At 45.5% G+C, this 11,014-nt stretch overlaps 1 long non-coding RNA gene across 1 annotated transcript in view; it reads left to right on the top strand.

Annotated features, from left to right (window-relative positions):
* The window catches only part of LOC125400782 (uncharacterized), a 76,814-nt gene extending 73,170 nt beyond the window's left edge, over positions 1-3,644 (top strand). Inside the window, exon 3 of the long non-coding RNA XR_007232090.3 lies at positions 3,165-3,644. This is a non-coding gene — a long non-coding RNA (uncharacterized LOC125400782). The remainder of the gene's footprint in view (positions 1-3,164) is intronic.
* The last annotated feature ends 7,370 nt before the right edge of the window (positions 3,645-11,014 follow it).

Genomic DNA, 11,014 nt, shown 5'->3' on the forward strand with positions numbered 1-11,014 from the left:
GACTGAGCAAGCCATGAGGAACAAGCCAGTGAGCAGCACCCCCATGGCCTCTGCATCAGCTCCTGCCTCCAGGTTCCTGCCCTGTTTGAATCCCTATCCTGACGTCCTTCAGTGTTGAACAGTGATATGGAAGTGTAAGCCAAATAAACCTGTTCCTCTCCAACTTGGTCATGGTGTTTCATTGCAGCAATAGAAACCCTAACCATGACACAAGGATTTTATTTTCAAGACAGGGTTTCTCTGTGTAACAGCCCTCGCTGTCCCAGAACTATTTCTGTAGACTAGGCTGGACTCGAACTCACAGACATCAACCTGTCTCTGTCTCCCGAGTGTTGGGATTCAAGGTGCGAGCCACCACCACCACCCAGTTTGACACATGGATTTTTTAAAATTAGAAATAATGGATTAAGAAGAATTTTTTAATAATTTAAGAACGGCACTGAAAAGACGGCTCGGTGGTTAAGAGCACGTGCTGCTCTTGTTTAGGGCCCAAGTTCAATTCCCAGCACCTATGTGGCAGCTCACAACCACCTGTAACTCCAGGTTCAGGGGCTCTAACACCCTCTTCTGGAATGCACTGGGCACAAACATGGTGCATAGACAAATACGTAAGTAAAATATTCTCACAAAATAAAATGAAAAAAATGTAAAAGAGATTTTAAATTTCTTTTGTTTGTGTTTGGGATGTGTGTGCATTTGTATGTGAGTGTGTGTGCAATGCAGGCCAGAGATTCAGGGACTGGTGTCAGGAGTCTTTAAGGCTAGAAACCTTTTTTTTTTTTTTTTTAAAGAATGTGGAAAAAAAGAATTGAGAAACGAGAGTATATTTGTTCCGCACTAATTAATCTACCAGAATTAGCATGTGAAGGATGTCCACCTGATTTTTTTTTATAGAAGAAACATTCTCTTATTGAATTAACTAACTAGTTAATTCTTCCATTAACTAGTTTGGATGATCTGTTAGCCCCCAAGATCTCCCTGTCTCTGCTTCCCAGTACTGGGATTAAAGGTGTATGTCACCAGTTTTTTCTTTCTTCCTTCCTTCCTTCCTTTCCTTCCTTCTTTCTCTTTCTTTCTTTCTTTCCTTTTTTCTTTCTTTCTTTCCTTTTTTTTTTTTTTTTGAGATGGGCTCCCTCTCTACAGGGCCCTGGCTATCCTGGAATTCACTTACCTTGTAGACCAGGGTAGCCTCAAACTCATAGAGATCTTCCTGCCTCTGCCTCTGCCTCCTGAGTGCTGGGATTAAAGGCGTGGGCCAGCGCCGTTGCTATGCCCGGATTTTTCTGAGTGCTACAAGGTTCAGCTCAGGTGTCCATGCTTGTACAGCAGGTACTTTATCCCCTGAGCCATCTCCCCAGTCTTTTTTTTTCTCCAAGGTCTGGACCGTCAGGCTAGCCTTGCACTCCTTACGTAATTATGTAATTAAGTACAATCTTGAATTCCTGATTCTCCTGCCTCTACCTCCTGAGTACTGGAATTACAGATGTGTGCCATTATGCCAAGCTTAGAGGGGAAATTTTAAACGTTAAGTGCTTCAAGCTAACTTAAATAAGAATATTAATAACTCACAAAACAAACTTAAGTAGGGTTATTTTTGACCTCAAAGACCCCGGACTAAAATATTCTCAGAAGTCTCTGAGCCTGTGTTCTCTGCATCCCTTTTACTTCCTCGGGCTGAGTCTCCCATCTTCACCTCCGGAGGGAAGAGGTCTGTCTCCTTGGTTCCAGCTGACAGGCCCCAGGGAAAGGCTCCATAGACGCAGCTTGAGTCACCCACTAGACAAGCCAGCACAAGGCTAACAACTGACTCTGTCTAAGTGCCACCTTTACAGGAAACCCTGTGGAGTAGGGGTTTGAGGTAAGAAAACCACAGCTCTCGTTTGAATAGCAAGATTGCTGGTTTGTAAAGAAATGCCGGCGCTATTTCCCATAGAAAGATCCGATGCTGGTACACAAAGGAGAACTCTTTCCACATAAAAATAGGATCATATTTCACATAATTGTCTTGCTGTAGGCTCTTTTGACCTTCCTTTTGTCTGTTTTCTATAATATGATTTCAGTGTTCATGGTACCGAATGATAGAATAACATTGTGTTCTGCAGCCTGGTCATGAGGATAACTCGATGTGACCATGAAGCCAAGAGGTCTGGCAATCTCTCCTTTCTAGATTTTCCTTAGTTCCAATTGTTCGACTGGAATCTCCAGCTTACTCCTGCTTCATCTGGAGGCCTCCATTTCTTCCTCCAAACCCTATCCTCTCAGAGAATCTCCAACAGGGAAGAGCCTCCAAAAAGTCCAGTTCTGCATTCTTGGCAACCGCATTCTTGGCTCCTCCCCTGAAGCTGCCAGCGCCCAATCCTCAACTAAAGCATCATAATTGGGCACAAACCTAGCTTATGGAGGACACCGTCGTCACTCCTCGCCTACAGGGTATTTAAACTCCCTCCTTTAATTCCGCCCTGTGACTTTTCTCCTGCCCCTTCCCCCGTCTCAATCTTTGGGGACTGGAGTACTCTCATCCCGGAGTGGCTTTGCCCAAAATATATCTGGTCTTTTACTTTTTTTAATTCGGCTTGATCTGCCTTACTGCATCAGCAGAGAGACCTTCTATCAGGCTACAGAAAACCTATTACCAGGGAGATTTCCATTTTGCTTCTTTGCTTTGTTTTGAGTGTCAGAGTGCTGGGGTTGGAAGCTCCTGTCGTCACACCCAAATCCATCTTCCTCACCTTCATCACAAATATATTTGGCAGCTGGAACCAAACATTTATTAACTGATAGAGTAGACAGAGTCCCAGCCACAACTGCTGTGTGATCTTGCAGACATCTTACTTAAAGGAATGATGAATTTGCTATCAAAGATGCCGTCTGTGTTAGGTTTGGTGGTGCACTCCTTTGAGTCCAGCACTAGGGAGGCAGCGGCAGGCAGATCTCTGAGTTTGAGACCAGCCTGGTCTACATAGAGTTCCTGGACAGCCAAGGATACATAGAGAAACCCTGTCTCAACCTCACCCCACCCTGCAAAGAAAAAAAAAAAAAAAAGAAAAACACAAAGATGTCTTCCATGTAAATCCCTTGACTAATAATTCCAATGTTTTACAGACCTTTCCGGAACTTATTTTTCTTTTGTTTTGATTGTGTTTTTTGTTTTTCTTTCCTAACAGTGGCTGTTGCGGGATGTTTGAGTTGACTTGGAAGCCAGCTGGGTTGCAGACAGTTAGCAGCGGCTATGAGACACAGAAATGGACTGAGGAATCCCATAAAAGCTTTCAATGCTGATCTGGCTATTCCGCGACTGGGAGCATTGACATGTCAAAGCACTGAGGCCTCAGAGTGAGCGCCAGGCTGTTCCACAGTTGCTGTGTGAGGCCAGAAGGCTCGCATCTGTAGACCCCATTCTAAAAGCAGCATTTGAAACTGTCTCTCAGGTGGTGAGTCCCTCAGGCAGTAGCTGGGAAATCATACTTATCACCGCTTGACTCCCTTCCCCAGACCCTTTTTTGGGAAAATAAAAGTCTCACTGTTAACCCTAGCTGGCCTGGAACTCTCAAGTAGGCTAGTCTGTCCTAGAATTCACAGAAATCTGCCCACCTCTGCCTCTCAAGTGTTAGAATCAAAGGCATGAAGGCATATGCCAGCATGGCTCTCTCAGGCTCTATCTCTCTCTCTCCCTCCTCTCTTCTTCCCTCTCTCTCCCTATACCCCTAGCTCTCTTTATGAGACAGAGTATCATATGTTACTATTTTGCTGACCTTCCTTGTCACCTGGGTACCCTGCCCCTCCAAGAGACAAGCTCCACCCACTCCCAACCCCTCCTTCTGACAAGGCTTGTGGATCTCTCCCCCCTCCTTTCGTGTGTGTGTGTGTGTGTGTGTGTGTGTGTGTGTGTGTGTGCGCGCGCGCGCGCGCACTCTCTCTCTCTCTCTGTCCCCCTCCCCCTCCCTCTCTCTTTTCCTGTCCCTTTTCTGAAGAGGTAACTACTCCCCCTCTCCCTTCTTCCCCTCCTTCTCCCCTTTCCCCCTTCCCCCTTCCTTTTCCCTTCCATAACTCACTAAATAAACCCTATATCCAAACTCTCTCTCTTCATGGCATATCTGTCTGTGTCTTACCTGCACGGTCTCCCACCTGCCAAGGGGACCCACCTATGTCTCTGGGGACCCACCAAAGTGTCAGCTGACCCAACGAGGCCTCAGGTGGCCTGCCACTGCCCCTCGTGGGACTGCTGCCCCTCATGGGCCCGGTACCCCACCACCATGTGTTTCTAAACTGTAACATTGGTGTATGACTTGGCCAGGCTCTCTCCACACGTGGGCAGGCTGGCTGAGGACACATGGGACCTTAGACTCTGACCACTTGCCAACATCCTCTGCCTGCTCCATCACTACAAATGGTGTAAGACTTTAAGACAATTCTGAAGCCATTTCTGACAATTTCAAACCCTCTCAGCCTCCGTGCCTTAGTGCTTCCCCTCCTCCCCTGGGAACCAAGGACCTAACAGCTACACATGCACATACTCAGCACCTGAACAGTTACCCATACACATATGTTTTGATTCAGTCCCCTGGGAAACAGGGTCAAAATGACCTCTTACCTCATCTGATCTGACAATAGTTCTCCAGTCAATAATTGGTATTAGCCCTTTTCGAATAAGTCAACCATAATGGTCAAGGAACAACCCCTCTTGTTTCTATGGGGCCTTCTCCTTTAAAAGTAGACTGTGCCAGCTATTCGAGGTCTCTCGGCTTCCCGAATGCTGGGGACCCTGTCATGACAGAATTAATAAAATCCTCCTGCTTTTGCATCGACTGTGGTATATGAGGTGGTCTCTGGAGGCGACTCCTTCTCGGGTTGGACACTAGAGTCCAACAATGGTAAAGTTCCCTTCTCCAAGTTAGCTTTTGCTCACATTCACCTCTGGTTGTTCCTCGTAGCTTAAAAACCTAAGTGGACCACTCGGAAATGGTCCTTTAGCCACTGTTAGGATTTTTTTGCTTTGTTTTGTTTTGTTTTTGACCACTCAGAAGTGGTCCTCTTGCTGCCGCCTCCGTTGTTCAGGTCTCTTGGAGTTGTCCTGGCCCCCCCGATTCCTGAGCCGACAGGTCTTGAAATTGGCCGGCCTGATTTTCAACCCTCGTACTATTCCGGAAATGTCTGGTTAGATGCCTTGGGTTTTGGCCTTTGGGAAATAAAACCCTCAAAAACTATCTGTCCAACCTCTGCTCCCCCTATGTCTTTTACAGACTCTAAACCCTCTGCCTTCCTTACAGATTCGTAACCTTACCTGGCTTTACACTAACAAATGGCCGACTTACCCTTAGATAACAACCCCTAAAGTGTGAGCTTTCTGATTTCTACCAGCAACAGAACTGCTGGTGTCCCCCCGGCTCTGCTTTTCCTTTCCCTGGGCAACCCCATCCCCACCTGCCTCTAAACGCTCTTTTTCTCACTCGTATTCCCTTTCTCTCCCCTATTCCTTCTATTCTATCCCTGCCACTGCTGCCGCTGGTCCCACAGAAAACGGCAAGATTGGTCGGATCCACGAGGCAGCTGTTTCCAGTTCCAGCCCTCGCTCCCTGCCGTGGCTGATGGAGAGGCAGCTCTGTGGCATGGTGGCTCACAGTGCTGAGTAATTTTCCTCTCTACTTCATATATTAAAGATTGTGTGAATGATGTGGCCTCACGGATGTAATTCTGTTTTAAATGTATGTTCTACTCGGCCTCTATGTCTCTGTTGTTGTTTATATATGTTTAAAATTTCTGCGGCTCTAAAAATGTGGTTTCTCCATAGACATATGACCACTGCCATTTTGACTAAGGTCAGGTGACCTCACCACCATCTTGACTAAGGGTAGGTCAGGTGACCAAGTCTCACCATCTTTACTGAGGTATTCTTTACCTAATCTTGGTTTACTTCTGTTTTTTGTCTCTAAATTCCTCTTACTGACTCATTACATGTGTGTTTTACACAGTGGTATGCTTTTGGTAAGGCCCACTAAAAGCACCCACTTCACCCAACTCCCATTTAATGTGTATGTGTGCATACTTGTGACTTAAGTTAATTATGTATAAACATAAGTTGGCTTTAACTCTCTGTGTATAAGTGTATAAAACTTGGGTTCAAGTGGGTTTTAATGTACATATATTTACTGTTAAATGTTATAATTGTCTGTTCATTGTATCTCATTCCAGACTAAGAAAGCAATGTCTCATATTTTAAATTGGTACGTACTCTTAAATCTCTTACAAAAGTACTGTATATGTGCTCCAACCCTGCTTTAAAATATATTAGGCTGTTCTCCACTATTGTCAGTCCTGCCTTTAAGCTTCTATTGCAAACAGCCTTTTCTTCTTTGTCCTTCACAAGTATAGCTCTCACCTGTTAAGTTAAAAATCCAGTACAGTCAAGCTTGGACCCAGCTCTCCAGGCAGATCCTATACTGTAGTTATAACTTATCTATACCTATAAACACCCCTCAAATGCTCTGAGATCTGGGGAATATGGCATTTAAATGTTTAGTTATTAGAAGACTTTTCATAACAGTGAGACAGGTTGGCTCCTAGCAGAGCACTCTATTTCCTCCAAAGAAGACAGAAGACTGGTGGGCACAGAACGACGTCCACCCACAATTTGCTTCATCAGGTGAAAACGCTAACCACTGGGGAAAACTGCCTTTCATCTAAACCAAGATCTCCAGACAGGGGACAGAATTGCTAGAATCAACAGCCTAGCTGCTCAGGTCAAGGTAGGGTTGTCTTCCTACAGATTTTCTAGCACACAGGATCTTCTAGAGTCTGGCAGGCCCTGCTTCTAACAATAAAAGGCAAATATGACCCTCAGTGACCTTGGAGGACCCTGAGGTGAGGCTCTAGGTAGACAATTGAGTAAGTTCTCTGTTTTTTTAAATCAATAACTCAATTAAAATGTTATCCTTCTCAACGATCTCTGGTGCAGTTTGACAGCTGAGAGGTTTTGTCAGTTTAAAAGGACAGCCCCACCAAACAAATTTTGTAATCTTAAGATATACAAGTGCAAGTATTAAAAAGTGTACCTGCAAGTCATAAAGGTATGAGGACAAATACAAGTTATCAAACTTCTCTCTCATGTGGCCTTTCATAGTCATAAAGATATTTTTTATTGTGCAAAAACGTCTGTCACAGTCGTTCTGACATAAATACGCTGCTGTTTATACAATGTACATGTCTAAAACTTATGTTTTCACAAACTCAAAAAATTCTTGTGAGTTCCAGGGAGCCAAATTGAAGGATTCACTTTAAATAGGTCAGATACACCCTCTAAATTCCCTGATCTTAAATTTTTTTTTTCCTTCCTACACTTAACTTTGTTCTCTGTCCTACCAACACCTTGCTAGTTCCAAGAGACACCGGACAGTTCCACACCATGAATCAGTTACCAGGATGTGACCAACACCCAGCTATCTTAGGCCCCTCCAAGAAAGACTTCAGCACCCACAAATAAGCAGAAAGCAGTTTTGAGAATCCACTGTCCCAATTTCTTCAACCTGCTATGCCTAACTCCCTGTCTTTTTATTATAAGAAAAAGATGGGGGGCTGGAGAGGTGGCTTAGTGATTAAGAGCATTGCCTGCTCTTCCAAAGGTCCTGAGTTCAATTCCCAGCAACCACATGGTGGCTCACAACCATCTGTAATGAGGTCTGGTGCCCTCTTCTGGCTTGCAGACATTCATGGAGACAGACTATTGTATACATAATAAATAAATGTTTTTAAAAAAAAAAAAAGAAAAAGATGGGAATGTGATCTGCTGGCCTAGTCTGTCACCTGGGTACCCTTCCCTTTAAGAGACAAGCCCCGCCCACTACTAATCCCTCCCCCATCCCACCTCCTCTCTAGTCATGTGCCCCCATCTGTCTGTCTGCTGTCTGTCTGTCTGCCCTTCTTCTAGAGAGACAGCTCTTCTCTCTCTTTTTTTTCCTGCCTCTCTTTTTCTCCCCCATTCTCCTTCCTTTCCCTCTCAATAACCCACTAAATAAACCCTATACCCAAACTCTCTCTGCATGGTGTATCTGTCTGCCTGTCTCCTGCCAAGGCTTCAGGCCACCCCCCAGGGCACCCGCTGAGGCTTCCAGTGACCTGCTGCCCCTCGTGGGACTGGTTCACCACCATATCTTTATAAATGATAACATTAAGCTTTGTTGGTTTTATTTTGTTTTGTTAGCAACCTCATTGGGTCTGAATTCAGAACTTGCAAGAGAGTAGTAACACAAATTTAACAAAATGGAAATTCTTTCCCAGTGACTTTCTGTTCAGGCATTAGTCACCAGCTGTCTCATCCCCGTGATGAGGCAAAATGATCCTAATGGATGCCTGTGGTTTAGACGCTGGAAGGGTCTTGGGAGCTCTTTGTACAGAGATGAATGTGGGGAGCTTGTTTGGTCCTTCCCCATCCTCATTAGCAGCTTCTGCCTCCTCTTTTGTTTGCCTTGTGTGTCTCTCCGCCTACCCTCCCTCCCACCATGTGTGTGTGTGTGTGTGTGTGTGTGTGTGTGTTTCTGTGCAAATCTCTAAATCTCTCACTGAACTTGGAGCTTATGAATCAGCCGCACTGCAGGCTCCAAGCCCCAGGGTTTAGTGTCTGACTCCAGTGCTGAGATTACTAGTGTGTGTCTGGCTAAGGACTGAACTCTGCTTTCCCTACTATTGAAGCAATTGCACCCCCACCCACACCCACACACACCTTTTCCCCCCAAGAATGGTCTCAAGAGCCCAGGCTAGCCTTGAACTCAGCTAGGTAGCCAAGAATAGCCTTGAACTCCTGATTCTCTTGCCTTTACCTCCCAGGGGCAGAGGCACAGGTATAGTACTATGTCAGCTACTCCACCTCTTCTGTCTTTACCTTCCCGAGGTCCTGTGCTGGGCCTCGCACACCTGTGGTCCTTGTTCCTTGGTCACACCAAGGCTCTGTGTACTTTGAGGTCTTGGTACGCAGTTGAGAATGTTTCTCCTGTTGGACTCTAGTGTCCAACCTGAGAAGGAGTCACCCCCAGAGACCACCTCATACACCACAGCCGATGCAAAAGCATGAGGATTTTATTAATTCTGTCATGACAGGGTCCCTCAGCATTCAGGAAGCCGAGAGACCCCGAATAACTGGTACAGTCTGCTTTTAAAGGAGAAGGCCCCATAGAAACAAGAGGGGTTGTTCCTTGACCATTATGAATGACTTATTCGAAAAGGGCTAATACCAATAATTGGCTGGAGAGCTATTGTCAGATCAGATGAGGTAAGAGGTCATTTTGACCCCGTTTCCCAGGGGACTGAGTCAAAACATACGTGTATGGGTAATTGTTCAGGAGCTGAGTACGTGCATGTGTAGCTGTTAGGTCCTTGGTTCCCGGGGAGGAGGGAAGCGCTAAGGCACAGAGGCTGAGAGGGTTTGGAATTGTCAGAAATGGCTTCAGAATTGTCTAAAGTCTTATACTCTCCGGATCTTTTCCTAGGCAGGCTTTGCCTGAACTCCCCACTTTACCCAGATATTTCCTGGCCTTCGCTTCTGCATTTGCCCTCCTTCCCCAGGGTCACCATCACAGCTTGCTGCCCACTAGAGTCCTGTATTTATTTCCCAATTTCCCATTTATTCATTTTTGATAGATTCCGTGAAAGGGAAACTCCACTTGTTGTTTTCATTCTGCCATAATGGATGCTAAAGAAATGCTTATTTATCCGGGCTGTGGTGGTGCAAGCCTTTAATCCCAGCACTCGGGAGGCAGAGGCAGGTGGATCTCTGTGAGGTCAAGGCCAGCCTGGTCTACACAGAGAGTTCTGCGGTAGCAGGGCTGTTACACAGAGAAACCCTATCTCCAAAAAACAAACAGACAACAAAGCGTATTGGATGAATGAATGGATAAAGTTACAGAGCTTGCTGTGAGTGAGATGTAGCTAGAAAGGCTGGTGAAGGCCACATTAGGATGGTGTTTAGTTGCTAACCATGGAGCTTGGATGGTCTCCTCTGAAGAATGGGGTGTTGCCCACAGTTACTCAGGATCCAAGAGGCATGGTCGGCACTGAGAAAGGTAGACTTGGCAACTATGTAAGTCGTGTTACATTGAGAAAATTTGGAGGCCTTAAGACAATGCCTGGCAGGAAAGTCTTCAGTGGTCATGGCAAGTATGAGGGACACCCCAACAGCATGGCACTGTCAGGCCATTCTAGACTGTTCCTGCCTTTCCCTTTCTGTCAAACTTCCAGTCAGTGTGCTTATTCTCAGAGCTTTTGTGTCCAGGTTCTTTCTTTTTGTTTTTTTGTTTTGTTTTGTTTTAATATTTATTTATTATGTATACAATATTCTTTCTGCATGTATGCCTATAGGCCAGAAGAGGGCACCAGACCTCATTACAGATGGTTGTGAGTCACCACCATGTGGTTGCTGGGAATTGAACTCAGGATCTTTGGAAGAGCAGGCAATGCTCTTAACTGCTGAACCATCTCTCCAGTTCCCTTCTTTTTGTTTTTTGAGACAGGGTTTCTCTGTGTAACCTAAGAACTAGCCTTGAACTCACAGAGATCCGCCTGCTTCTGCCTCCCGAGTGCTGGGATTAAAGGCGTGCGCCACCACCACTTGGCTTTAAATTTCTTTTCTTTTGCCACCTGGCTTTAAAATTGTTTTGTTGTTGTTGTTGTTGGTGGTGGTGGTGGTGGTGGTCTCAAACTCACTATGTAGCCCAGGATGACCTAATTCCTAATTTCACTGTTTCTACTTCCCAAGTGATGAGATTTCGCACTATTTGGTTGAGACAGGTCTCAATTACAGCCTGGCTGGCCTCAGACTTGTGGCAATCCTCCTGCCTCAGTCCCCTGAATGCTGGGATTACAGTATGACTCATCACACCAGGTTCTACTCACCCCTTCCACCAATGGTGAGGCTGGAAACCCAGGCTTGCCTATGCTATGCACATTAATCTTTTTTTTAAGCAGACTGGATGTGAGATTTATTACTGAACATGATTTGGTAGGGTACAGGAGAGCACCGTGAAAGTCC

The sequence above is a fragment of the Myodes glareolus genome, chromosome 24 (genome assembly GCF_982192425.1).
Source record: "Myodes glareolus chromosome 24, mMyoGla1.1, whole genome shotgun sequence".
NCBI classification, from domain to species: Eukaryota; Metazoa; Chordata; class Mammalia; order Rodentia; family Cricetidae; genus Myodes; species Myodes glareolus.